Source organism: Choloepus didactylus, chromosome 16 (assembly GCF_015220235.1).
Source record: "Choloepus didactylus isolate mChoDid1 chromosome 16, mChoDid1.pri, whole genome shotgun sequence".
Taxonomy (NCBI): Eukaryota; Metazoa; Chordata; class Mammalia; order Pilosa; family Megalonychidae; genus Choloepus; species Choloepus didactylus.
The window spans coordinates 368,808-386,077 of NC_051322.1; the positions used below are offsets into that span (position 1 = coordinate 368,808).

The window sequence follows — 17,270 nt, forward strand, 5'->3', positions numbered from 1 at the left end:
ATTTATCATCTATATGGATATAAATGGTCATCTATACAACTTACTGTATTTATTGTAGTTTTTATATTCAACCTAACAATGCTAAATAATTATAATTTGTATTGACAAATAGGAGACTTACAATACTGGCCTATACTGCACTATTATTTCTTCCACCAAAATTAGGGTTATTAAAGAGATAAATGTGTCATCAGGAATTCAAATGAATTCAGATCTATTCTAAAACATACATATGCCTGCATGAATTATTATGATAGGTAAAAAGCACACTAAACTAACTTACTATGTGTTGTGACAATGGTCTCCAAGCTGCGACATAATGAAACTCACCAAATATTTGAATTAAATTTATTTAAAAAATTTTAAACAATTTAAAAAACTGTAATTAAAAATCAAATGTGGGAGGAGTGACATTATCAACATGGCAATGTAAGCCATCCCCTGGAGAAACCTCCCCAGAGGTTCAGCGAAGAAAAGGACAAATATCAGTTGTTTAGATTTCTAGAGAAAGGTAGAGAATGGAGAAGGATCCCCCAATTGCTGACCTGAATAAAGAGAAAAATGTCAGGTAGGAAACTTCCGTCCTGGACTGACTGGTCCTCTCCCCTCCCCTCACTTGGTCCCACGCAGCTCGGGAAGTGCCCAAAGGCAGCGGCCGGGATCCCTCCCACCTCCCACCGGGACACAGACTATAAAACCTCTCACAGCAGTGGGACAGACCCCCCTATATCCAGACATAGAGCCCAAGTCCACAGGGACCCACAGCAAGAAGGAGGAGTTTCCAGACGGAGGATCAGAGAGGAAAATGCGGCAAAGCAGCAAGCAGCCAGGCAGAGATGGTGTTTGGGGATCCAGGGGACAGGGGAGGACATCGCATGACCCAGGTCAGAAGGGATGAAGAGTCTGAGAAACGGGGGCAGGGACTGCGTTTCCAGCCTCCTGGTGCCCACCCCCACCCTAGACAGAAACAGCCGCGGGTGGCCTGACCTTTGCCTGGGGGTGGCTGTGAACTGGGGCAGCAGGGGGAGTCCTCTCTCCAAGTAAAGTGGGGGACACAGCCCCACAGTGAGCCAGGTCTTGGCCAGAGAAGCGAGGGCTTGGGAACCGGAAATCTCAGCCTCACCCAGTCAGACGCTGCCTGGGCTCCAGGAGGTAGTTCAGCTCTGTCAGGTCAGAGGCTGCCTGGGGTCCAGGAGGTACTTCAGCCTCACCTGGTCAGAGGCAGACCGGCACCAGGGTTTCAACAGCATCAGGGGGGGAATAGTAGCTGAAGTGCACCATCTGATGGACAGGCCAGAAAGTGCAGGAAAAAAAGGACTTTTCAGAGCCTCTCCAGACACTATCCCAGGGCCCATCAGAGCTGGTCTACACCCCTGAACAGGAACCCAGCCCTGTTTTGGCTGAGAAATACTGACGACTCAACTGTCAAAGCAGTGCCCTAATACAAACCCAGGTAACAACTAAATTCTAGACAAGAGAAACAGACCTTCACAATAAACTGATCAAGATAATTAGATGACCAGATATCAGCAAAATATCAGAAAATATTAAAATGCAAGAAGATAAGACCCAGTCAAAGGAACAAATTAAAAAGACAGAGGAGACAATTTCCAACAAGAAGATACTGGGTGAGCATAAAGAAGAATTTGAAAGAATGCATAGAAAAATAACAGATGTTACAGAAATGAAAAACACCACAAAATTAAAAATATACTGGAGACATACAACAGCAGATTTGAAGAGGCAGAAGAAAGGCTCAGCAAGCTAGAAGACAGAGCAACTGAATTAGAACAAACAAAAGAACAAATGGAGAAAAAAAATGGACAAATTTGAGCAGGTTCTCAGGAAAATGACTGACAACACAAAGCACACAAACATACATATCATGGGTGTCCCAGAAGGAAATGAGAAGGGAAAGGGCCTGGAAGAATATTTGAAGAAATAATGACAGGAAATTTCCCAACCCTTATAAAAGACATAAATATGTAAATCCCAAAAGCCCAATGTACTCCAAACAGAATAAATCCAAATATACCCACTCCAAGACATATACATACTAATCAGACTGCCAAATGCCAAAGAGGAGAGAATTCTGAAAACAGCAAGAGAAAAGAGATTCACTACATACAAGGGAAGCCAAATAAGACTAAGTGCTTATTTCTCACCAGAAACCATGGAGGTGAGAAGGCAGTGGTACAATATACTCAGGATACTGAAAAAGAAAAATTGCCAGCCAAAATTCTTTATCCCGTAAAACTGTCCTTCAAAAATGAGGGAGAGTTTAAAATGTTCACAGATAAACAGAAGCTGAGAGAGTTTGTTAACAAGAGACAGCCCCTATAAGAAATACTAAAGGGAGTTATGCTGGCTGAAAAGAAGACAGGAGAAAGAGCCTGGAGGAGAGCATAGAAATAAAGATTATCATTAAGGATAAATAAAAGGCTAAAAAGAGAAAAAGGAGGGGCAAGATGGCATCACAGAGAGGTGTGGAATTTGGTTAGTTCCCTTGTGCCGGTTTAAATGTATTATGTCCCCCAAAACGCCATTATCTTTGATGCAATCTTGTGTGGGCAGACTATCAGTGTTAATTAGATTGTAATTCTTTGAGTGTTTCCATGGAGATTTGCCCCACCCAACTGTGGGTGATGACTCTGACGGGATGATTTCCATAGAGGTGTTGGCCCGCCCATTCAGGGTGGGTCTGAATTAAATTATTGGAACACTACATAAGATCAGACAGAAGGAGCAAGCTGCTACAGCCAAGAGGGACACTTTGAAGAAAGCACAGGAGCTGCAGATGAGAGACAGTTTGAAGACGGTCGTTGAAAGCAGATTCTTGCTCCGGAGAAGCTAAGAGAGGATAAATACCCCAAGTGCAACTACAAGTGACATTTTTGAGGAACTGCAGCCTAGAGAGGAACGTCCTGGGAGAAAGCCATTTTGAAACCAGAACTTTGGAGCAAATGCCAGCCATGTGCCTTCCCAGCTAACAGAGATTCTCCGGACACCACTGGCCATCCTCCAGTGAAGGTACCTGATTGTTGATGCATTACCTTAGACACATTATGGCCTTAAGTCTGTAACTGTGTAACCAAATAAACCTTTTATAAAAGCCAATCGATTTCCGGTGTTTTGCGTTCGGCAGCATTAGCAAACTAGAACAACCCCCTTTTATAAAAGCCAATCCATTTCTGGTGTTTTGCATTCTGGCAGCATTAGCAAACTAGAATACCCCTGGAGCAACTAATAAACAACGAGGAACAACTAGTAAATAATCTGAAACAACTGCTAGGGGACAACTGCGACTGTCCACACATCATACACCAACCTGGATTGGGTGGAATGGCTGAGATCGCAGCATAAAATCTGTAAGTAAAAAACTGTGGACCTGAGCTGGAAGCCCCCCTCCCCCCCCCCCCACACACGGCAGGCTGAGCTATAAGACCTCCCTGTGGGAGAAAGCAGCATTCTTGGAGCAAGTGAATACAGCTCAGCCCAGCTCCAACTGGGGTTTTAATTAACAAAAGTGGATTGCTGAATACAAGCTACAAACACTAAACCCTAACAAGCAGCAAAGTACCCTGAGGTCACTCCCAGTGGAGAGGAGGTGGGGCTAATGGGGAAAAAAACTAATTAAAACAAAAAGGAAAAATACGGAGGCTTCCAGAGACTGACCATGGAGAGCCGGAGGACACCAGTGCCCCAGGAGAGGGAGCCCAGAGGACCAGGTGCTCTATCTGATCGAAGGGCGAAACCGGGGATCATGGACTGGTTCTAAAAGGGACCTTTCTTTCCCTTTTTCTAACTCTCAACCTGAGCAGCCATTTTCAGTTCACAGTATTCTGACCCAGACAGGGGTAAAGTTACCGAGTTAGAGAGACAAAGGAGCTACCCAAATGAAGATAACTCCGTATGGGGTATAGCTTTCCTAAAAGGAAGGCGGTGGGGCCCAGCTCTAGTGCCAGCCCGCCCTTCAGAACTCAGACCCCAGGGCCTGGGGGAAAACAGTCAAAACAGAAACAAACTAAGCCAAGGATTAAAGGGGCCACACCTCCTTACACAAGTCTGGAGCAAGAGGCTGACAGGCTCCATTGCTGGGCAGGTTAGGAAAAGCACAGTGGCTAAAAGCCTCACAGGAAAGTCTGTCAACCTTCTAAGACACACCCTCAGGGAAACCTGGCACTGAATACAGCCTCACTCTGGGACCTGAACCTGGTCTGGTCTGGGAAAATCAGATTGGAGGAACCAAGGAAACCAGATGCCTGGACAACAGAAAACAACAAAATACATTAGGAAAAACGAAGATATGGCCCAGTCACAGGAACAAACTTGCACTTCAATTAAGATAGAGTTGAGACATTGTTTCACTTTCATGAAACAATCAATTAAAGATTTCCAAATAAATATGCTAAATCATATCAAAAACCAAGTAAATGAGTCCAGGGAAGATATAGCAAAAGAGATGAAGGATATAAAGAAAACACTGGGCGAATATAAGGTAGAAATCAGAAGTTTGAAAAAACTGGCAGAATCTATGGAAATGAAAGGCATGCATGACACAAGAGATGAAAAACACAATGGAGACATAGAACAGCAGATCTCAAGAAGCCGAAGAAAACACTCAGGAACTGGAAAACAAGACACATGAAATCCTACATACAAAAGAACAGATAGGAAAAAGAATGGAAAAATATGAGCAACGTCTCAGGGAACTGAAAGACAACATGAAGCAAATGAATGTATGTGTCATGGGTGTCCCAGAAGGAGAAGAGAAGGCGAAAGGGGGCAGAAGCAATAATAAAGGGAATAATCACTGAAAATTTCCCATCTCTTATGAAAGACATACAATTACAGATCCAAGAAGCACAGCGTACCCCAAACAGAATAGATCTGAATAGACCTATGTCAAGATACTTAATAATCAGATATCAAATGTCAACGACAAAGAGAGAATCATGAAAGCAGCAAGAGAACAGTGACCCATCACATACAAAGGAAGCTTGATAAGACTATGCAGATTTCTCAGTAGAAACCATGGAGGCAAAAAGGAAGTAGTGTGATATAATTAAGGTATTGAAAGAGAAAAACCGCCAACCAAGAATCCTATATCTGGCAAAACTGTCCTTTAAATATGAGGGAGAGCTTAAAATATTCTCCGAAAAACAGACAATGACAGAGTTTGTGAACAGGATATCTGCTCTATAGGAAATACGAAAGGGAGCACTACAGACAGATAGGAAAAGACAGGAGTGAGAGGTTTAGAACACAATTTGGGGTGATGGTAGCACAACAATGTAAGTACACTGAACAAAGATGACTGTGAGTATGGTTGAAAGAGGAAGGTTAGGAGCATGTGGGACACCAGAAGGAAAGAGGAAAGAAAGAGACTGGGACTATATAGCTTAGTGAAACCCAGAGTGCTCAAGAATTGTGATAAAATGTACAAATATGTTTTTACGTGAGGGAGAACAAATGAATGCAAACCTTGCAAGGTTTTAAAAATGGGGTGGTCCCTACAGGGGTATAAATCTCCCTGGCAACGTGGGATATGACTGCCGGGAACACTCTGGACCCGGCATCGTGGGATTGAGAACACCTTCTTAACCAAAAGGGGGATGCAAAATGAAACGAAATAAAGCTTCAATGGCTGAGAGATTACAAATGGAGTCGAGAGGTTACTCAGGTGGACATTCTTACACACTATATATATATATATATATAACTTTTTAGGTTTTAATATATTGGAATAGCTAGAAGTAAATATCTGAAACTACCAAACTCCACCCAGTAGCCTTGACTCTTGAAGACAATTGTATAACAATGTAGCTTACAAGGGGTGACAGTGTGATTGTGAAAACCCTGTGGATTGCACTTCCTTTATCCAGTGTATGGATGGATGAGTAGAAAAATGGGGATAAAAACTAAATGAAAAAATAGGGTGGGATGGGGGGTGATTTGAGTGTTTTTTTTTTATTTTTATTTTTTATTCTGATTCTTTCTGATGTAACAAAAATGTTCAAAAATAGATTGGGGTGATGAATGCACAACTATAAGATGGTACCGTGAACAGTTGATTGTACAACATGGATGATAGTATGGCATGTGAATATATCTCAATAAAACTGAATTTGACAAAAAAGTAAATGAATAATGGGGGGAGGGGTATGGGATATTTTGGGTATTCTTTTTTACTCTTATTTTTATTCTTATTTTTATTTTTTGGAGTAATGAAAACATTTAAAAATTGATTGTGGTGATGAATGCACAACTATATGATGATACTGTGAACAACTGTTGTATACTTTGGATGATTATACGGTATGTGAATATATTTCAATAAAATTTTATTAAAAAAAATGGGATGGTACTGGGGAAAAAATACAACCAATACAAACTAGAGACCATAGTTAACAGAAACACTGTATTATGCTTTCTTTAATATAACAAAGGCAATATACCAAAGCTAAATGCCTGTAAGCGGGGGATATAAGGGAGGGGTATGGGACTCTTGGCATTGGTGATGTTGTCTGACTCTTTTATCGTACTTCAGTTTAATTCTATTTTTCCTTTTGTTGCTTTTTAGTTGTCATTTTTTTCTTTCTTTTTGTTTTTCTTTTGTCTCTCTACCTTCTTTGACTCTTCCTCCTTCTTTGTAGAAGAAATAGAGATGTCCTTATATAGATAGTGGTGATGGTGCTGAATGCATAAATATGTGATTACACAGGGAACCATCGATTGTTTATTTAGGAAGGAATGTATGGTGGGTGAACAAAACTGTCTTTAAAAAACACAAAAAACTACCAAAAAAACAGGTTGATGAAGAAACCTTGAGGGCACTATATTGAGTGAAATAAGTCAGACACAAAAGGACAAAGATTGTGTGGTCTCACTGATATGAACTAATTATAATATGTAAACTCATAGACATGAAATATAAGTTACCAGGATATAGAACGAGGCTTAAGAATGGGGAGCGGTTGCTTATTATGAACAGAATGTTTAACTAGTTTGAGATTAAGTGTTTGGAAATGGGCAGAGGTGACGGTAGCATGTTATTGTGAGAGTAACTAACAGTGATGAATGGTGTATGAATGTGGTGGAAAGGGGAAGCTTGGAGTCACATATGCCACCAGAAGGAAATTTGGAGGTTAAAATATGGGAATGTATAAAACAGTGAATCTTATAGTGGGCAATTGATTAACTGCACAAATATTAGAAATCTCTTTCATGAACTGGAACAAATGTATGACACTATAACTAGAAGTTAATAATAGAGGGGTATATAGGGAAAAATATACCTATCACAAACTATGTACTACAGTTAACAGTATTTCAACATTCTTTCATCAACAGTAACAAATGTACTATATCAATACTATGAGTCAATAATAGAGTGGGGGATGGTTAGGGTATGGGAGGATTTGAGTTTTTCGTTTTTATTTATTTTGTGGAATAATGGATGCATAGCTGTATGATGGTTCCATAGGCAATTGATTGTGCACTTTGGAGATTGTATGGTATGTGAACAATTTCAATAAAATTGAATTTAAAGGAAAAAAGGCTAAAAAGAGAAATAAAAATAGATCTGACAAATAAAAGTCAAAGGATAAAATGGTTGAAGTACTAAGTTTACAGTAACAACACTGAATGCTAATGGATTAACTCCCCAATGAAAAGACACAGATTGGCAGAATGGATAAAATAATATGATCCATTTATATGTTGTTTACAAGAGACTCATTTTAGACCCAAAGATACAAATAGGTTGAAAGTGAAAGGACGGAAAAAGATATTCGATGCAAGCGTTAACAACAACAAAAAGCTGAATTAGCTATACTAATGGCAGACAAAATAGACTTTAAATGCAAAAATATTATAAGAGACAAGGAAGGACACTATATATTAATAAAAGGGAATTCATCAAGAACTAAGCATCATAAATACCTATATGCCTAATCAAGGTGCCCCAAAATACATGAAGCAAACACTGGCAAAACTGAAAGGAGTAACAGATAGCTCTACAATAATAGTGGGAGACTTCAACATACCACTCTCTTCAATAGATAGAACGTCTAAACAGAGGATCAATAAGGAAACAGAGAACCTAAGTAATATGATAAATCAACTAGACCTTGTGCACACATATAGAACACTGTACCCCAAAACAGCAGGATATACTTTCTCCTCTAGTGTTCATGGAACATTCTCCAGGATAGACCACATGCTGGGGCCTAAAACTGGTATTAACACATTTAAAAAGACTGAAATTATTCAGAACACTTTCTCTGATCATAATGGAATGAAGCTGGAAATCAATAACAGCTAGAGAACTGGAAAATTCACAAATATATGGAGGTTAAATGACATGCTCTTAAACAATCAGTGGGTCAAAGAAGAAATTGCAAGAAATAACAGTAAATATCTTGAGATGAATAAAAATGAGAATACAACATAACAAAACTTATGGGATGAAGGGGATGGGGCAAGATGGCGGAGTGGTGAGGCGCAGAATTTAGTCTCTCTAGAGCAGCTGGTAATCACCCAAGAACTATACGAAACAGTGCTTTCGGGGTCTACAGTAACCAGTCACACAACGGACACAAGTTTGGAATCACAGGAAAAGCTGAGATCGCAGCGAACATTGTAAGCTCCCCCGACCAGGGGTCCGGTGCCCCTTCCCACCCAGACCCCACAGACTATCTTGCTGCTGGCTCCCTAAAAAGAAAAAAAAAAAACAAAAAACACACAATAATCTGCTGAGGACAAGAAGGGGGGGCTCAACACAGCCTCAACTGCAGAATTAATCAACAAATAAATTAATTAATTTTTGGAGCTGGGGATGCTAAAGGAGGGCTGGGCTCCAGCACATAAAAGCGGGCACCCATTCCCAGGCTCCAAAAAATCCTTTTTCTCTCCCTCCCTAAATGTTGTCCCTTCTCCCTTCTCACTGACTCCGTATGTTTTTGCAGGGGTGGAATTGAAGCTGTTGGAGAGTAATTATCAGACAATAGCCTAAAGTACATCTTTAAATGCTCTATTCTGACACTGACAAAACATCCAGGCTGGGGAAAGGCTTTTAAAAGGGACTCTTGTTTTTTTTTTTTTTCCTTTTCTATTTCTTACATCTAAAAGTAACATGTGGTTATTTTCTATCAGAAAGCCAAGTTGAAGGACTAGGCTAGTCTTGGAGGGAGACAGAGTACCTAGAACTTCTCTGAATTCCAGATGCACTTCTGAAGAAGCTCTCCATCCCCGTCTTTAATTGGCAACTCAGAATGACCAAGGAATTAAGCTGGAGTTGCCCCAAACAGGAGAGGGGAGAAAGGAATAGTGCCCCCTGGGAAAAAGCTGGAGTTTCTAGGACTGGGAGAGTGGAGGGAGGTCCAGCTCAAATGGCAGCCCTCCTTCTGGGAACTCAGACCCTGACAGGATCAGAGTCACCAGGAGAACTAAAGTCTCCACACCTCCTTACCCTGGTGGGGGAGCTGCGGGCTGGCAAGCGCCACCTGCTGGACAGGAGAGGAAAAGCACCAATTCTAGAGGCCTCATAGGAGGGTCGCATTCTCAGGAAAACTCCATACCCTCCCAATGAGACCTGGGCCTCACTAGACTGGGAAAATCTGACTAGGGTTGACCATATCTGAGGAGACCCACTCACAAAAAGGCTACATAGAGGCAGGGCAAGAAATAGAAAAACAAGAGGTGAAAAATTCTGATCAACTAAATAGAATCTAAGTTAGAGGTCTAGAATAAGTTGAATTGAACAACAGAAGTCAGAGAACAAAGCCAACCAACAAGAAACCCCTAGGTAAAAGAGTGAAAACAAGCACCAGAATAAACTAATCAAGAAAATCAGATGCCCAGACAACTTAAGATAACAAGCCATACTAGGAAAAATGAAAATAGGGATCAGCCAACGGAACTAATAGTTCAACTGAGATACAGGAGTTGAGGCAACTAATGCTAAATCAATTCAGTGAACTGAAGAAGATACAGCAAAAGAGATGAAGGATACTGGATGACCATAAAGAAGAATTCATAAACTTGAAAAAAACAAACAGCAGAACTTACGGGAATGAAGGCCACAATAGAGATGAAAAACACAATGGAGGGACACAACAGTAGATTTGAACAGGCAGAAGAAAAGCTCAGTGAACTGGAAGAGAAGACATTTGAATTCATACACACAAAAGAATAGATGGTGAAAAAAATGGAAAAATACGAGCAAGGTCTTAGGGAGCTGAGTGAGAACATGAAACACACAAATATACATGTTATGGGTATCCCAGAAGGAGAAGAGAGGGCAAAAGGGGCAGAAAGAATAACAGAAGAAATATTCACTGAAAATTTCCCAACTCTTATGAAAGACCGAAAATTAGAGAGTCAAGAAGTACAGCATACCCCAAACAGAATAGATCCCAACAGACCTACTCCACGATATTTACTGATCAGATTGTCCAACGTCAAAGACAAAGAGAGAATTCCAAAAGCAGCAAGAGAAAAGCAATCCATCACATACAAGGGAAGCTCAATAAGACTATGTACAGATTTCTCTGCAAAAACCATGGAGGCGAGAAGACAGTGGCATGATATATTTAAGATACAGAAAGAGAAAAACTGCCAACCAAGAATTCTATATATGGCAAAACTGTACTTCAAAAATGAGGGAGAGATTAAAATATTTTCAGATAAAAAGACACTGAGAGAGTTTGTGAACAAGAGACCAGCACTACAAGAAATACTAAAGGGAGTGCTACAGGCTGATAGGAAAAGACAGGAGAGAGAGAGCTGGAGAAGAGTGCAGAAATGAAGATTATCAGGAAAGGTGAAATGAGAGAGAGGAAAAAATAAGACATGACACATAAAATCCAAAAGACAAAATGGGAGAAGAAAGTATTGCCCTTACAGTAATAACACTAAATGTAAATGGATTAAATTCCCCAATAAAAAGACAGAGACTTGCAGAATGGATTAAAAAACAGGACCCATCTATATGCTGTCTACAAGAAACTAATTTAGACACAAGGACAAAAATAGACTGAAAGTGAAAGGTTGGAAAAAGATATTTCATGCAAACAGCAACGAGAAAAAAGTGGGAGCAGCTATATTAATATCAGACAAATTAGACTTCAAAAGTAAAACACTTACGAGAAACAAAGAAGGACACTATATATTAATAAAAGGGTCAATTCATCAAGAAAACATAACAATCATAAATATTTATGCGCTGTGCCAGTTTGAATGTATTGTATCCCCCAAACGCCATTATTTTTGTAGTCTTGTGGGGCAAACGTTTTGGTGCTGATTAGATTTGCTTGGAATGTGCCCCACCCAGCTGTGGGTGATGACTCTGATAAGATAGTCCCATGGAGGCATGGCCCCACCCATTCAGGGTGGGCCTTGATCAGTGGAGCCATATAAATGAGCTGACTCAAAGAGAAGGAACTCAGTGCAGTTGTGACTGACGTTTTGAAGAGGAGCAAGCTTGCTAGAGAGGAATGTCCTGGGAGAAAGCCATTTTGAAACCAGAACTTTGGAGCAGATGCCAGCCACGTGCCTTCCCAGCTAACAGAGGTTTTCCGGACACCATTGGTCATCCTCCAGTGAAGGTACCCGATTACTGATGTGTTACCTTGGACACTTTATGGCCTTAAGACTGTAACTGTGTAGCCAAATAAACCCCCTTTTTATAAAAGCCAATCCATCTCTGGTGTTTTGCATTCTGCAGCATTAGCAAACTAGAACATGCGCCAAGCCAGAATGCCCCAAAATTCGTGAGGCAAACACTGAGATCACTGAAAGAAGTAGACACCTCTAAAATAATAGTTGGAGACTTCAATATACCACTCTCATCAATGGATCGAACATCTAAACAGAGGATCAATAAGGAAATGGAGATGCTGAATTGTGTGATAAATGAACTAGACTTGACAGACACTTACAGAACACTACACCCCACAACAGAAGGATACGCGCTTTTCTCAAGTGCACATGGAACATTCTCTAGGATAGACCACATGCTGGGTCACAAAGCAAGCCTCAACAAATTTAAAAATATTGATATTATACAAAACTTATGGGATGCAGTGAAGGCAAGGCTGAGAGAGACACTTAAAGCCCTAAATGCCTACATTAAAAAGGAAAAAACAGTTAAATCAAAGACTTAACTGAACACCTGTAGAAACTAAAGAATGGCAAACTATTCCCAAAGCAAGCAGAAAGAAAGAAATAACAAAGATAAGCGCAGAAATAAATGAATTTGAAAACAAAACAACAAAAAGAGACCAAAACCAAAAGTAGGTTCTTTAAGAAGATCAATAAAAATTGACAAACCCTTAGCTAGACTGACAGACAAAAAGAGGGAAGATGTACATAAATAACAGCAGATATGAGAGGGGGGTCATTATCATAGACCCCTAAAGAAATAAGAGGATACTATAAGCAATTGTATGCCAACGAACTAGACAACTTAGATGAAATGGACAATTTCCTAGAAATACACGAACAACCTTTACTGACTTGAGAAGAAAAAGAAGACTTCAACAAACCAATCACTAGTAAGGAAATTGAATTAGTCATCAAAAACCTCCCAAAAAAGAAAAGTCCAGGAGCAGATGGCTTTACAGGTGAATTTTACTAATCATTTGAAGAAGAATTAATACCAATCCTGCTCATACTCTTACAAAAAATTGAAGAAGAGGGAAGACTATCTAACTCATTCTATGAAGTCATTTCCCTAATATCGAAGCCGGATAAAGATACCACTAGGAAAGAAAACTACAGACCAACCCCTCTAATGAATGTAGATGCAAAAATCTTCAACAAAATACCTGCAAATGGAATCTAACAACACATTAAAAAGAATACACACCATGACCAAGTGGGTTTTATTCCAGGTATGCAAGGGTGGTTCAACATAAGAAAATCAATCAATGAAATACACATTAACAAATCAAAAGGGAATAACCACATGATCATCTTGATTGATGCAAAAAAGACATCTGACAAAATCTGGCATCCTTCTGTGATAAAGACACTTCAAAAGGTAGGAACAGAAGGAAACTTCCTCTACATGAGAAAGGACGTAAATGAAAAACCCACAGCTAACGTTGCACTCAATGGTGAGAGACTGAAAGCTTTCCCTCTAAGATCAGGAACAAGAAAAGGATGGCCACTGTCACCACGATTATTCGACATTGTGCTGGAAGTTCTAGCTAGAGCAAGGGAAGGAAGAAGTAAAACTTCCATTATTTGCAGACAACATGATTCTACGTTTAGAAAGTCCCGAAAAAAATATATGACAAACTCCTAGAGCTTACAAACAAGTTCAGCAAAGTGGCAGGATACAAGATCAACAAGCAAAAATCAGTAGTGTTTCTAAACACTAGTAATGAGCTATCCAATGAGGTAACCAAGAAAAAAAATCCATTTATAATAGCAATTAAAAGAATTAAAAAAATCTAGGAATAAACTTAACCAAGGATGTAAAAGACCTATACACAGAAAACTATAAAAAACTGTGAAAAGAAATCAAAGAAGACCTGAGTAAATGGAAGGACATTCTGTGTTAATGGACTGGAAGGCTAAATGCTGTTTAGATGTCAATTCAACCCAAACTGATCTAAAGATTCAATGCAATACCAAACAAAATTCCAACAGCCTACTTTGCATAAATGGAAAAGCTAATCATCAAATTTATTTGGAAGGGTAAGGGGCCTCAAAAGCCAAAAGCATCTTGAAACAGAAGAACGAAGTGAGAGGATGCAGGCTTCTTAACTTTAAAGCATATTATAAGGTTACAGTGGTCAAAACGGCACAATACTGTCATAAAGATAGATATACTGATCAATGGAATTAAATTGATATTCATATCTATGTTAATTGATTTTTGACAAGGTTCCCAACAATTGGTGCTAGGAGAACTGGATATCTATATCCAAAAGAATGAAAGAGGACCCATATCTCACTCCCTATACAAAAATTAACTCAAAATGGATCGAATACCTAAATATAAGAGCCAGTACCACAAAACTCCTAGAAGAAAATGTAGGGAAACATCTTCAAGATCTAGTGACCAGTGGTAGTTTCTTAGACTTTACACCCAAAGCACAAGCAATGAAAGAAAAAGCAGATAAATTAGACCTCCTCAATTGAATACTTCCGTGCTTCAAAGGACTTTGTCAAAAAGGTGAAAAGGCAGGTGACTCAATGGGAGAAAACATTTGGAAACAATATATATATATATGAGTTTGACATCCAGACTATATAAAGAAATCCTACAACTCAACAACAAAAAGACAAACAACCCCATTAAAAAACAGGCAAAAGACATGACATTTTTCCAGAGGAAATACAAATGGCTAAAAACACATGAAAAGACACTGGTCTTCACTAGCTATTAGGGAAATGCAAACAAAATCACAATGAGATAGCATCTCACACTTTCTAGGATGGCTGCTGTTAAAGAGGAAACTACAAGTGTTGGAAAGGATGTGGAGAAATAGAAAAACTTATTCACTGCTGGTGGGAATGTAACATGGTATAGCTGCTGTTGAAGATGGTTTGGTGATTCCTCAGAAAGCTAAGTAAAGTGTCGCTTTAGGATCCAGCAATCCTACTACTCGGGATATACCCAGATCTGAACAAACAGACACTTGCACACCAATATTCACAATATTATTCACAATTGATCAAAGATAGAAACAACCCAAGTGTACGTCAACAGATGAATAGAGAAAGAAAACGTGGCATATACATACAATAGAGTATTATAAAGCAGTAAGGAGGAATGAAGTCTTGAAGCACGTGACAACATGGGTGAACCCTCAGAACCTTGTGTTGAGTGAAATAAGTCAGACAAAAGGACAAATATTGTATGATCTCACTAACGTGAACTAATTACAATGTATAAACTCAAAGACATAAAACCTAGAATACAGGTTATCAGGAGATAGAATGAGGCTAGAGAACAGGGAGCAGTTGCTTAATATGTGCAGAACTCTTAACTGGATTGAATTTAAATGTTTGGAAATGGATAGTAGCACATTATTGTGAGTATAACTAAGAGTGATGAATTCAGTGTAAGTGTGGTAGAAAGAGGAAGTTTAGAGACATGTATGTCACCAGAAGGAAAGCTAGAAGTTAAAATATGGGAATGTATAACTCAGGAAATCTTGTAGATGATGACTGTGTTTAACAAAATATAAAAAAGTTCTTTCATAAATTAGAACAAATGTACGACACTATTACAAGGAGTTAAAAAATCAAACGTGGCAATTCTTGTCAAAATGCCTCAAAGTATACACTTTAAAAGAGGTGAATTATTCTTATATGTAAACTGTACTTCAATCAACCTGACTTGGGAAACAAAGTCCAGCGGTGATGGACTTTCTGTACTAGATTTCCTCCTGCCACAAACGACTAGCAGAGTCGAAAGCAGGCAACAACAGACTGTGATCCCTGAGGGAGGGAGCAGTGTGGAGCCGAGCCCTGAGATGCCCCGGCCTCCAGACGCCGACTCTGTCCACTGTCCCGGCAGCTCAGAGGGCTCAGAACCAACAGGATGGAAGTCCGAGGTCCGGGGGCGGAGTAGGCAGAGAACCAACAGGGAGGGGTGTGCACAGGAGGACTGCCAGAGGCCACTCCCCTTGGGTCCCTGACTGAATAGTAGGTGGTGTGCACCCCATGAGGCAAAGAACCACTAGGAGAGATCCCATGAAAGGACACACCTTCACATTCCCACCAGCCAAGGTAGAGCACCTGCGGCACCTGGACAAGACTCAGAAGGGTCACCCCTGGACAGCAGGGGTAAACTAGCCCTAGAAGACGATGGTAGAGGAATTCTAACAAAACTCAAAAGCCTCAGAGGAATGAAGCTGGTCTGCAAGTCACTAATGGCCTGCCAAAACACATGCACCCTCTAAAGGAAGACCACAAAACACAGGCACTCAACAATGTAACAGGCACAATTTCCAGCATCCAGTAAAAAGTTACAGATAGGAAAAGAAGTAGGAAACATGACCCATACCCAGGAGAAAAATCAGAACAGAATGGATGTTACTACCAAAAAAGGATAGACTGTACTTGTCCAAAATGAAAAACTTGGGGAAAATATTCACAATACATATATCTCACAAAGGACTTTACCCAGAATATATGAAGAACCTTCACAAATCAATAAATCAGCAGGCAGACAACCTTAAAAAAAATGGACAAAAGCTCCAGACAGACACTCCACAAAAGGCAATGCTAGACCAACATCATGCGTCATCAGGGAAATACAAACTTAAGCCACTGGAGGAGCCGATATAAAAAGAACTGCAATACCTGCTGGTAAGGCTAAGGACCAACCGGCTCTTGTGCTGGGGGAGTGTGAATGGTAAAACCACTGAAGAAATAAAAACATACGCCCACCAAAAGACTTGGACACAAGTGGCCATGGCCACTCGAGTCACAGCCTCAAACTGGGGAAAAACAAAGGCCCACCAAGAGGCGAACGGGTTAATGAAGTCTATTCATAGCAGAGCTGCACCTGGCAACAAAAAAGGGGCCACTTATATGTGAACCAGCACGGACGAGTCTCAAAAACATGTGCTGAGCAAAAGCAGTGGGCGGGACAACCACATACCTCCCGACTCCACTGACGTGAACTCCTAGAACTCTAACCAGACAGACTCAGACAGCGACAGAAACCAGATCAATGGACAAGGGTGGGCTGGCTGCACAGGTTCTCAAGGGACCCGTCTGGGGCAAATGGAAAGTTCTACACCTTGAGTGGGAGAGGTAATTTATCGAAACAAGTATCTTTTCATTGTATGTAAATTATACCTCAATGAAACTTATTTCACAAGTTTAAGGAAAGAACCAAAGGCAACATCAAATTCTGATACGCTGACACACACCATCAGGTTCCTTCTCTTCTGCTCTGTGCATCTATTTGAACCTCTCCTAACTGCGTCACTGCCTAAGAGGAAAGCAGCTCCGTGCGGGTCTTTAAAAGAGATCAGAGTCAGCTCGGACCCACTCCCACGCAGCCAGGGAGGTGGTGGTAATGCGGTGTCCCTGGAGGAGGCCGGGCTCCACTAGGCATGCACTGGGCAAGCGCTCGTCAGTCTGGTGGCCCCTGGGAAACAGACGGACAGCTAATAAATCATGAGACAGGGTTACCACAAGAATTTTTTTTAAATGTGTATGAATGTTTGAAAAATACTGCACTAGGACAGACAAGGATAACTAAGTAAGGATCCTGCTCTCAAGTGATAAGTGCCAAA

General features: G+C 40.4%; 1 protein-coding gene across 1 annotated transcript in view; it reads right to left on the reverse strand.

Moving 5' to 3' along the window:
* RBFA (ribosome binding factor A) overlaps window positions 1-17,270 on the reverse strand; it is a 28,893-nt gene that overhangs the window by 4,042 nt on the left and 7,581 nt on the right. The window lies entirely within an intron of this gene.